This window comes from Aegilops tauschii, chromosome 5, assembly GCF_002575655.3.
Source record: "Aegilops tauschii subsp. strangulata cultivar AL8/78 chromosome 5, Aet v6.0, whole genome shotgun sequence".
NCBI classification, from domain to species: Eukaryota; Viridiplantae; Streptophyta; class Magnoliopsida; order Poales; family Poaceae; genus Aegilops; species Aegilops tauschii.
In genome coordinates this window covers 68,475,269-68,488,821 of record NC_053039.3, presented here as the reverse complement: position 1 = coordinate 68,488,821, position 13,553 = coordinate 68,475,269, and positions in this window count along the sequence as shown.

The window sequence follows — 13,553 nt, the reverse complement described above, 5'->3', positions numbered from 1 at the left end:
ATTCAACTAAATATCGCTCTCCAGTAAAAAGTTGTAGCTAATCTCGTGAGCGCTAAAGTTTCTGTTTTTTACAGCAAGATCATAAAGACTTCACCCAAGTCTTCCCAAAGGTTCTACTTGGCACAAACACTAATTAAAATATGAAAACACATCTAAACAGAGGCTAGATGAATTATTTATTACTAAACAGAACCAAAAATCAAGAAACATAAATAAATTTGGGTTGCCTCCCAACAAGCGCTATCGTTTAATGCCCCTAGCTAGGTGTTGTTAACATAAAGTTAGAATATATTAATATATATTATAAATAGCGAGTGCGGAATAATGGTGGATCGGTGTGCGGAATTATCCTGGGCAATTTTTAACAAGATCGGTAGTCGTTATTGCAATTTTATATCAGGGAGAGACATAAGCTAACATACTTTCTCTTCTTGGATCATATGCACTTATGATTGGAAGTCTAGCAAGCATCTGTATCTACTAAAGATCATTAAGGTAAAACCCAACCATAGCATCAAAGTATCAAGTCCACTTTATCCCATACGCAACAACCCCCTTACTCGGGTTTAACCTTCTGTCACTCTAGCAACCCACTATAAGCGAATCATAAACGTATTGCAACACCCTACAGAGGGAATCCTTCACGTGTGCGCGGTACGGAAGGCACCATAGGACAACACCAAAATAAAACATACAACTCAAACCAATATAGATCATCAATCAACCCAAAAGACAAAGGAAATCTACTCAAAACATCATAGGATGGCAACACATTATTGGATCATAATATGTGGCATAAAGTACCATGTTCAAGTAGGTGATTACAACGGGGTGCAGGAGAGTGGACAGCCAAAAAGAGATGAGGAACGTGATGAAGATGGTGATGTTGATGAAGACGATCACCGCGGCGATGGTTCCCCGGTGGCACTCCGGCGCCACCGAGAGAGAGGGGGAGAGGGTCTCCCCCTTGTGCTTCCTCCTCCATGGCCTCCCCCCAGATGGGGAGAGGTTCTCCCTCTGGTACTTGGCCTCCATGGCGATGATGGCCCCCTCCGGGATCCTCCCCCATGTCCTCCGGTGATGATGCCCCCTCCGTCAAGGTCCCAGAGAGGGCCTAGATTGATTTTTCGTGGCTACAGAGGCTTGCGACGGCGGAACTTTCGATCTAGGTTTTGTTCTAGAGGTTTCTCTATTTATAGGAGTTTTTGGCATCGGGGACAAGTTAAGGGGGTCCACGAGGTGGAGGCAGGGCAGGGGGCGCGCCCTGGGGGGCCCACCCTTGTGGTTGCCTCGGGACTCCCCTCTGGTATCTTTTTGCTCCAGTATTTTTTATATTTTCCAAAAATATTCTACGTAAGTTTTCATCCCGTTTCGAGAACTTTTATTTCTGCACAAAAAAACGACACCACGGTAGTTCTGCTGAAAACAGCGTCAGTCCGGGTTAGTTCTAATCAAATCATACCAAAATCATACAAAATTCTTGTAAACATGGAATGAATACTTCATAAATTATAGATACGTTGGAGACGTATCAGCATCCCAAGCTCAATTCCTGCTCGTCCTCGAGTAGGTAAATGATAAAAGAAATAATTTATGAAGTGTGAATGCTAGCATAGTACATAAGTTTGATCAATGATAATTTTAGTCACTTTTTCTAACATCATTCTATATCATAGTAGCGCATCTCATAAAACTTCTCACGATCAAGTAACAAGCTATTCATATGTTAACGTATAGACCATAAAGTTTCTTGAAAACTAACAAACCTTGTTCTCGGTCCCCAAACAATTGCAGTTCATCTTATTTTCAGGAAGTGTCTATGTAAGAGCTTTGATTTAGAAAATTCCACATACTCAACTATCATATAATCTTCCATGATTGCTAACACTCAAAGCATATTTTTAGGACAAATAGCATCTGTTGAGCACAGAGAAAGATAGGGGCTTAATGTTTTGCCTCCGAACTTACTTATCATATAGATAATTGTCAACAATAATAATTCATGATCAAATATATTTCAATGACAATATATGCTTGGATCTTTCCCCACCACATGATGCTTGCCAACTAAATATTAATAGATGTTGAAATAAGAAGGAATAGTACTGAATCTTGCATAAAAGTAAATACATGAAAGTAAAAGACAGGCCCTTCACAGAGAGAAGCAGAGGTTGTCATGTGCCTTTTAATTTTGTATGTGCAAACCCTTAATGCAAAGGAATGTCACATTGTATTTCCCTTTGTGATAACAAACTTTATTATGCAGTCCGTCACTTTTATTTCTTTACCATCACAAGTTCGTACAACACTTATTTTCCCTTACAATAAAAGATCATACATACTTAGGAGCAATTTTTTACTGCTTTTTGCACCGATGACAACTTACTTGAAGTATCTTATTCAATCCATAGGTAGATACGGTGGACACTCATGGCATGAGATGGGGTTTAAGGGTTTTGGATGCACAAGTAGTATCTCTACTTAGTACAAAATTTTGGCTAGCAAAAGATCCCAAGCAAGCACCACATCTTAGAGGATCCATAACAATATAACTTCTATGCAAATATACCCAAACATAACTCATTACATTGTCTTCCTTGTCCAACTTCAACTAATTTGCTCAAGTTTGAAAATAATTAATGGGGCTCACAATCATAGAAGATGTCCAAGATAGTATATTTATATGTGAAATCTCTCTTCCTTCAATATTCTTTCATGAATTGTTCAAGTGACCAATGTTGTGTTTGCTAAGTTTCAATAAAGTTTACCACCTACACTTCTTATATGTGAAGCCATTACTCCCATGGGATAAGCATATGAAACATATATAATTTCAGATTTATCAAATTCAATTCATTCAAGTATTTACTCATAGAATATAAGTGAAGCACGAGAGTAAATGATAAACTACTTCAAAAGGATATAAGTGAAGAACAATGAGTAGTCAAGTAGTTAAATACCATGGGAGGACTCTCTCTCATTCAAGATTTCAGATCCAATTATTTTATTCAAACAACTAGTAAAATGAAAATACGCTCCAAGCAAAACACATATCATGTGACAAATAAAAATATAGCTCCGAGTAAGGTATACCGATAGTTTTGAAGACAAAAGAGGGGATGCCTTCTGGGGCATCCCCAAGCTTAGGCGCTTGAGTCTTCCTTGAATATTGGAAAAATTGTATTCGTGCCCCTAGTTGGGTCACGCTCGACTGATTTGCCCCTATTTTTTCAACAATTGCGGTTTTGCCCAGCTCACTTCACTCGCCTTGTGTTTTTGCCCTTCCGGGGCGGTTTCGAGCAGTCATGGTTCGCCACGTGGCGACTGCTCACTGGTCGGAACCACCCCGGAAGGGCAAAAACACAAGGCGAGTGAAGTGAGCTGGGCAAAACCGCAATTGTTGAAAAAATAGGGGCAAATCAGTCGAGCGTGACCCAACTAGGGGCACGAATACAAAAATCCCTTGAATATTACCTTGGGGTGCCTTGGGCATCCCCAAGCTTTGAAGGAAATATGGCCTAGAGGCAATAATAAAGTTGTTATTTATATTTCCTTATATCATGATAAATGTTTATTATTCATGCTAGAATTGTATTAAACGGAAACTTAGTACATGTGTGAATACATAGACAAACAGAGTGTCCCTAGTATGCCTCTACTAGACTAGCTCGTTAATCAAAGATGGTTAAGTTTCCTAGCCATAGACATGTGTTGTCATTTGATGAATAGGATCACATCATTAGAGAATGATGTGATGGACAAGACCCATCCGTTAGCTTAGCACTATGATCGTTTAGTTTATTGCTATTGCTTTCTTCATGACTTATACATGTTCCTATGACTATGAGATTATGCAACTCCCGAATACCGGAGGAACACTTAGTGTGCCATCAAACGTCACAACGTAACTGGGTGATTATAAAGATGCTCTACAGGTGTCTCCGATGGTGTTTGTTGAGTTGGCATAGATTGAGATTAGGATTTGTCACTCCGATTGTCGGAGAGGTATCTCTGGGCCCTCTCGGTAATGCACATCACTATAAGCCTTGCAAGCAATGTGACTAATGAGTTAGTTGAGGGATGATGCATTACGGAATGAGTAAAGAGACTTGCTGGTAACAAGATTGAACTGGGTATGGTGATACCGGCGATTAAATCTCGGGCAAGTAACGTACCGATGACAAAGGGAACAACGTATGTTGTTATGCAGTTTGACCGATAAAGATCTTCATAGAATATGTAGGAACCAATATGAGCATCCAGGTTCCGCTATTGGTTATTGACCGGAGATGTGTCTCGATCATGTCTACATAGTTCTCGAACCCGTAGGGTCCGCACGCTTAACGCTCGATGACGATTTGTATTATGAGTTTTTGTGATTTGATGACCGAAGGTTGTTCGGAGTCTGGGATGAGATCAAGGACGTGACGAGGAGTCTCGAAATGGTCGAGACATGAAGATTCATATATTGGAAGGTTATATTCAGACACCGTAATGGTTCGAGTCGTTTCGGATAAGTTTCGGAGTACCGGGGGTTACCGGAACCCCCCGGGAAGCTATTGGGCCTCATGGGACTTAGTGGAGAAGGGAGAGAGGGCCGGCCAGGAGGTGGCGTGCACCCCCCTTGCCCAATCCGAATTGGACAAGGAAAGGGGGCGGCACCCCCCTCCTTCCTTCTCTCCTCCTCCTCCTTCCCCCCTTCTCCCACTTGGAATAGGAAAGGGGGGGGGGGCGAATCCTACTAGGTTTGGAGTCCTAGTGGGACTCCCCCCATGGCGCGCCTCCCCCCTTGGCCAGCCTCCTCCCCCTCCTTTATATGCGTGGGGAGGGGGCACCCTAGAACACACAAGTTGATCTTTAGCCGTGTGCGGTGCCCCCCTCCACAGTTTTACACCTCGGTCATATCGTCGTAGTGCTTAGGCAAAGCCCTGCGCCTATAACTTCATCATCACCGTCACCACTCCTTCATGCCGACGAAACTCTCCCTCGGCCTCTACTGGATCAAGAGTTTGAGGGACGTCACCGAGCTGAACGTGTGCAGACCGCGGAGGTGCCGTGCGTTCGGTACTTGGATCGGTTGGATCGCGAAGACGTTCGACTACATCAACCGCGTTACTAAATGCTTCCGCTTTCGGTGTACGAGGGTACGTGGACACACTCTCCCCGCTCATTGCTATGCTTCTCCTAGATAGATCTTGTGTGATCGTAGGATTTTTTTTGAAATACTACGTTCCCCAACAGTGGCATCCGAGCCAGGTCTATGCGTAGATGTTGTATGCACGAGTAGAACACAAAGAGTTGTGGGCGATAATAGTCATACTGCTTACCAGCATGTCATACTTTGATTCGGCGGTATTGTTGGATGAAGTGGCCCAGACCGACATTACATGACCGCGTTCATGAGACTGGTTCAACCGCCGTGCTTCGCACACAGGTGGCTAGTGGGTGTCTGTTTCTCCAACTTTAGTTGAATCGAGTGTGAGTACGCCTGGTCCTTGTTGAAGGTTAAAACATCACACTTGATGAAAAATTGTTGTGGTTTGATGCGTAGGTAAGAACGGTTCTTGCTAAGCCTGTAGCAGCCACGTAAAACTTGCAACAAGAAAGTAGAGGACGTCTAACTTGTTTTTGCAGGGCTTGCTGTGATGTGATATGGTCAAGACGTGATGATATATAAGTTGTTGTATGAGATGATCATGTTTTGTAAAAGTTATCGGCAACTGGCAGGAGCCTTATGGTTGTCGCTTTATTGTATGAAATGCAATCGCCATGTAATTGCTTTACTTTATCACTAAGCGGTTGCGATAGTCGTAGAAGCAATAGTTGGCGAGACGACAACGATGCTTCGATGGAGATCAAGGTGTGAAGCCGGTGACGATGGTGATCATGACGGTGAATTGGAGATGGAGATCAAAGGCACGAGATGATGATGGACATATCATATCACTTATATTGATTGCATGTGATGTTTATCCTTTATGCATCTTATTTTGCTTAGTACGGCGGTAGCATTATAAGATGATCTCTCACTAAATTTCAAGGTACAAGTGTTCTCCCTGAGTATGCACCATTGCGATAGTTCATCGCGCCGAGACACCACGTGATGATCTGGTGTGATAAGGTCTATGTTCACATACAACGGGTGCAAGCCAGTTTTGCACACGCAGAATACTCGGGTTAAACTTGACGAGCCTAGCATATGCAGATATGGCCTCGGAACACTGTGACCGAAAGGTCGAGCGTGAATCATATAGTAGATATGATCAACATAGTGATGTTCACCATTGAAAACTACTCCATCTCACGTGATGATCGGGCATGGTTTAGTTGATATGGATCACGTGATCACTTAGATGATTAGAGGGATGTCTATCTAAGTGGGAGTTATTATGTAATATGATTAATTGAACTTTAATTTATCATGAACTTAGTACCTGATAGTATTTTGCATGTCTATGTTGTTGTAGATAAATGGCTCGTGCTACTGTTCCGTTGAAATTTAATGTGTTCCTAGAGAAAGCTAAGTTGAAAGATGATGGTAGCAACTACATGGACTAGGTCCGTAACTTGAGGATTATCCTCATTACTGCACAGAAGAATTACGTCCTGGAAGCACCACTAGGTGCAAGACCCGCTGCAGGAGCAACACCGGACGTTATGAACGCCTTGCAGAGCAAAGCTGATGACTACTCGATAGTTCAGTGTGCCATGCTTTACGGCTTAGAACCGGGACTTCAACGACATTTTGAACGTCATGGAGCATATGAGATGTTCCAGGAGTTGAAGTTAATATTTCAAGCAAATGCCCGGATTGAGAGATATGAAGTCTCCAATAAGTTCTACAGCTGCAAAATGGAGGAGAATAGTTCTGTCAGTGAAATATACTCAAAATGTCTGGGTATGATAATCACTTGAATCAACTGGGAGTTAATCTTCTGGTTGATAGTGTCATTGATATAGTTCTTCAATCACTGCCACCAAGCTACAAAAGCTTCGTGATGAACTATAATATGCAAGGGATGGATAAGACAATTCTTGAGCTCTTCGCGATGCTAAAGGCTGCGGAGGTAGAAATCGAGAAGGAGCATCAAGTGTTGATGGTTAACAAGACCACTAGTTTCAAGAAAAAGGGTAAAGGGAATAAGGGGAACTTCAAGAAGAACGGCAAGCAAGTTGCTGCTCAAGTGAAGAAACCCAAGTCTGGACCTAAGCCTGAGACTTAGTGCTTCTACTACAAAGGGACTGGTCACTGGAAGCGGAACTGCCCCAAGTATTTGGCGGATAAGAAGGATGGCAAGGTGAAAGGTATATTTCATATACATCTTATTGATGTGTACCTTACTAATGCTCGTAGTAGCGCCTGGGTATTTGATACTGTGTAAGTGCATCTAGTGCCACCCCTAGTTGGTTTTGGAGTTTTGACGACAAACCTGGTCGAGGGACTGATGTGTTTGTGAGAATTGCTGGATAACACAGGTAGTAGTCCCTCATTGATTCGGTTTACCTACCGGAGATGACCCCTAAAAATATGTGAAGACATTGAAGACAATGGTGGTATGTGAAGATATTCACATTGAAGACTATGACATGAGAAGACATCGCATGAAGACTATGGAGCACGAAGACATAGTTGTTTCGTAGTTTCATTTTCTTCTTTGTTGAGTCATAGGAACCACCGTACTGTTAAGTGGGGTCCAAGTGAACAAAGTCAGAGTGACTGAAGTGATGCTCAACCAAATCCTATGTCTTCGAGCGAATACAATGAGAGCAAATCTTATCCAGAGGCGGATGAGTAAGCTTTACTTGTAGCCCAAGTCAAGCTGCCGCGTGTGTTTGAAATCTGACCGTTGGAACACGTGTCAGTTCCTTAGTGACCCAGGGACATTTTTTTGGACAAATCAGGTCGGGTTGCCTAGTGGCTATAAATAGCCCACCCCCTACACCATAAATTGGTGGCTGCTTAGAGTTAGTGCACGACTTTTGTCGTTTGAGAGCAACCCACCTCCGAAGCTTTTGAGAGAGAGAAATCCTTGCGAGGACAAAGCCCAAACACCCAGAGCCAAAGAGTGTTAGGCATCACTGAAGTATTTCTGTCCACGTGACCTGAAGACTTGTTACACTTGAGGACTGTGAATCCTCCAGCCGGTTAGGCGTCACGTTTTGAGCATCCAAGAGTCATTGTGGATCGCCGGTGAACGAAGTCTGTGAAGGTTTGGAAGTCTACCTTGAAAACTTACCAGAGTGATTGGGCGAGGACTGGGTGTCCTTAGCTCAAGGGGAATAAGGTGAAGACGTGGTCTTCTGAGTTGAATCTCAGCCTCCCTAACCAGACGTACAGTTGTCACAGCAACTGGAACTGGTCCAACAAATCCTTGTCCTCACCAAGAGACCGGTTCTATTTTCTCCCTCTCGTTACTTACAGTTTGTCTTTGTGAAGTCATTCTCTTCTTGCACTATCTGTTAGACTTCATTGTGTACCTACTTGTTCTGATTGGCTTCATACTATCTTCCATCCTGATCCATACTGCCTAGCTGCTATTAGTCTTCATACTTTCACTTCATTGAATACTTGTCTATGGCTTGCCTAGTGTAGTATACCTTCCGCTGCATGTTAATAGGTTCATTTCTATTGTTTGTCTTAGAAACTCCCATGTTTTGAAGACTTTCATAAAACTCGCCGATTCACCCCCCTCTAGTCGATAACTAACACTTTCAATTGGTATCAGAGCAAGGTAATCCCTTGTTGTGTGTGATTCGGTTTAACCACCTGGAGTTTTTGAAGGAAATATGCCCTAGAGGCAATAATAAAGTTATTATTTATTTCCTTATATCGTGATAAATGTTTATTATTCATGCTAGAATTGTATTAACCGGAAAAATGATACATGTGTGAATACATAGCCAAACAGAGTGTCACTAGTATGCCTCTACTTGACTAGCTCGTTGATCAAAGATGGTTATGTTTCCTAGCCATGGACAAAGAGTTGTCATTTGATTAACGGGGTCACATCATTAGGAGAATGATGTGATTGACTTGACCCATTCCGTTAGCTTAGCACTTGATCGTTTTGTATGTTTCTATTGCTTTCTTCATGACTTATACATGTTCCTATGACTGTGAGATTATCCATCTCCCGTTTACCGGAGGAACACTTTGTGTGCTACCAAACGTCACAACGTAATTGGGTGATTATAAAGGTGCTCTACAGGTGTCTCCCAAGGTACTTGTTGGGTTGGCGTATTTCGAGATTAGGATTTGTCACTCCGATTGTCGGAGAGGTATCTCTGGGCCCACTCGGTAATGCACATCACTTAAGCCTTGCAAGCATTGCAACTAATGAGTTAGTTGCGGGATGATGTATTACAGAACGAGTAAAGAGACTTGCCGGTAACGAAATTGAGCTAGGTATTGAGATACCGACGATCGAATCTCGGGCAAGTAACATAACGATGACAAAGGGAACAACATATGTAGTTATGCGGTTTGACCGATAAAGACAATCGTAGAATATGTGGGAGCCAATATGAGCATCCAGGTTCCCCTATTGGTTATTGACCGGAGACGTGTCTCGGTCATGTCTACATAGTTCTCGAACCCGTAGGGTCCGCACGCTTAAAGTTCGATGACGGTTATATTATGAGTTTAGGTGTTTTGATGTACCGAAGGTAGTTCGGAGTCCCGGATGTGATCACGGACATGACGAGGAGTCTCGAAATGGTCGAGACATGAAGATTGATGTATTGGATGACTATATTCGGACACCGGAATGGTTCCGGGGGTTATCGGATAAATACCGGAGTACCGGGGGGTTACCGGAACCCCCCGCAGGTTATTGGGCCTCATGGGCCCAAGTGGTGGAAGAGGAGAGGCGGCCAAGGGGCAGCCGCGCGCCCCTCCCCCCCAAGTCTGAATTGGACAAGGAGGGGGGGGGGGCGGGGGGCGGCGCCCCCCCTTTCCTTTCCCCCTCTCTCTCCTTCCCTCTCCTCTCCTACTCCAACATGGAAGGGGGGGAGTCCTACTCCCGGTGGGAGTGGGACTCCTCATGGGGTGCGCCAAGGGTGGCCGGCCCCCTCCCCCTCCTCCACTCCTTTATATACGGGGAGGGAGGCACCCCCTAGAGACACAACAATTGATCCCTTGGATCACTTAGCCGTGTGCGGTGCCCCCCTCCACCATAATCCACCTCGGTCATATCGTAGCGGTGCTTAGGCGAAGCCCTGCGTCGGTAGAACATCATCATCGTCACCACGCCGTCGTGCTGACGGAACTCTCCCTCAAAGCTCGGCTGGATCGGAGTTCGAGGGACGTCATCGAGTTGAACGTGTGCTGAACTCGGAGGTGCCGTGCGTTCGGTACTTGATCGGTCGGATTAGGAAGACGTACGACTACATCAACCGCGTTGTGCTAACGCTTCCGCTTTCGGTCTACGAGGGTACGTGGACACACTCTCCCCTCTCATTGCTATGCATCACCATGATCTTGCGTGTGCGTAGGATTCTTTTTGAAATTACTACGTTCCCCAACAGTTTTAGCTATGTCGACTGCAGGGATAATCAAACTCTCCGCTGCGTGCCCTATCTTCGATGGCACTAATTACCCCTACTGGAAGAATAAGATGCGCATGCATCTTGAAGCCATTGATGTCGATCTATGGTATGTCATCAATAACGGCGTTCCCAAGACTGGTGAAGGTGTCACCCCTGCTGATGTCAAGAAGTTCGTTCAACTGGATTCTACTGCCAAGAACATCATCTGTGGTCATCTGACCAAAGGACAGTATGGCCGTGTGAGTGCTCTAGAAATGTCGAAGCTAGTCTAGGACTGGCTCTCCAAGGTCAACGAAGGTGTCTCAACCCAGAGAGATCAAAGGATCAGTGTCCTTCGCAACCTGTTCAACCACTTCAAGAGAAACGACAATGAGAATGTCCAGCTCACGTTTGATCGCCTCACTGACATCACTAATGAGCTTCATGCTCTTGGTGCTACTGAGATCACCAAGCACGAAATTGTTAAGACACTCCTGAGATCACTTGACAACTCGTTTTACACCCTAGCCCTGATGATTCAAGAACGCCCTGACTTCAAGACACTAGATTCGTTTAACATACTTGAGAGGCTCAACACACATGAGTTTCAGCTATCTGAGAAAAGAGATATCTATGGTCCCAACTATGGCCGAACTCGTGCTTTGAAGGCAAAGGCCGCTTCCTCATCTGAAGAAGAATCTGACTGCAGTTCTGGTGATCCTGAAGACATTGGAAAGGAGCTTGCTATGCTTGTGAAGAAGTTCTAGAAGTTCACCAAGAAGAAAGGCTTCAGAAAGTCTTCACGATCCAGCTCAAGAAATGATGAAGCTTCTACTCATGACCACAAGAAGAGAACATGCCACAAGTGCAAGAAACCTGGTCACTACATCTCTGAGTGTCCACAGTGGGATAATGAAAACAAGAAGAAGAAAAAGAGCAAGGAATATGATTCTGATGAGAAGAAGAAGAAGAAATCCTCAAAGTCTTCTTCCAAATCTTCATCGAAGTCTTCATCACACAAGAAGAGCTCATCTGGCAAGGCTCGTGCTTTCGTTGGCAAGGAGATGGATTCAGAGGAGGAGTCTGCTGCGAGGTGGCAGAGGTGGAGTCTGAGGAGGAGTCCGACTCTGGCGTTGCAAGTCTGGCTCTAGCAACAACCTACGTTGCCAAGTCCATCTTCAACACTGAAGACAATGGCTCTGTCACCAACGCTGATGCTAATGACAAGGACGACTCCGCTCCCACCTACTGCTTCATGGCACGCGGTGCCAAGGTAAACTCACGCGATGCTTACTTTCAAATATCAAGTGAAGATGACTCTGATTGTGAATCCAAACCCAGCTACAAAACACTTGCTAAAATTGCAACTGAACAACAGAAAGCTATGGAACATATTCAAAAACTTAGACAAAAGCGATGACCTGTTGGACGCGGAAATGACTCGATCTCAGTCCTTAATTGAAGACATAAAAAATCTTCATATTAAGCACGAGGAACTTGAAAGTCGTCATGAAACGCTCTCAACAGCTCATGAAAAGCTTTCCTACGATTATCTTCAAAGGAAGCAAGAACTTGAGAAATTGAGAGCGGCTCATGAAGATCTTCAAAAAGAGAATGAGTCACTTGGCGCTCAATAGATCAGTCCCGCTCAGGAAGGATTTGAACCACCATGTCTAAAATGCCTTGAGCGTGATAACGCTACTTCTGTTGCTGAATGTTCTACTGCTGCTGCTGTTGCAATATCTTCAACTGTTGATGTGGTAACTAACCCCTCTGCTGAGGATGCCACCACTATTGCTGATGAAAATGCTAGGTTGAAGACATTGCTTGAAACAGGGATGTACAAAAGTCTCAAAGGGCATCACACACTGTGCGATGTCCTCAAAACGCAGATTCTGAACCGAAACCCTAGGAAAGAGGGTGTTGGGTTCGAGAGGAAAATGAATGTTGATGGTTCTTAATGGAAACCTGAGCAGTACCCCAAAACCAAATGGGTTGCTGCAAAGGAACCTTCAGTGGATCCATCCACCTTATCGGGCTTCACTTGTGCTAACCCTGTTATCATTGATGAATCCTTTGATGCAAACTATAAACTGTTTAAGAATCAGAATGGTGAAGTGTTTGCCAGGTATATTGGTACTAACTGCAGGAATGGGCCACCTATGAAGAAGATCTGGGTACCCAAAAGCTGTCTTGAGAATCTTCCTGTGAATGTCATCATGACAACACAAGGGAAGAAGACAAACCCCAGACCAAAGGCTTCATATGGTCCAAAGGCTTCATACAGACACAGGACTCACCTGAGTCACCCTAACGCCAATGTTTTGCAGGTAAATCATACTCAAATGTATGAATATGAGCGAGTTTCTTCAAACCGCTATGTTCATAAGACCAAGAACTTTTCTGCTTATTCATATGAGTATTATTCTCCTCCTGCAAGGCTATTTGCTAGGGCTCCAAAGCCGAAGTTCTCAGATGCTGCACTTAGACTCATTGCTTCTAAGCCACCCCTTAAGATGTGGGTGGTTAAGAAGAATTAACCTTCTTTTGCAGGGAAAGGTCTCCAGCCGAAAATCAAAGGCGTCCGATGCTATTGCTGGGGACCTAAAACAGCTTGTAGGGCGCAAGATAAAATTAACAAATGGTCTTACTATGTATTTTGTTCCTGAATCGCTTGCCAATCATCCTATAAGTCCTAACCTTGATCTGAGCTTTGATAATCCTCTTGTCCGTCAAATGTTTATGCTTCAGAATACTCTTGGTGAAGCCTATCCCCCTAACTGTACTGTAGGGTATGACACCAAAGTCTTCAGAATGGATTATGGACAGCGGATGCACTAATCATATGACTGGTGATCGAAGTCTTCTCATGGACTCAACCTTACGTCCATCTGACAAGAGTCACATCACATTTGCTGACACTTGTAAAAGAAAGGTATTGGGTCTAGGTAGAGTTGCAATCTCAAAGGATCAGCACATGGATAAAGTGATGCTTGTTGTATCCCTTGGTTTCAACTTAATGTCTG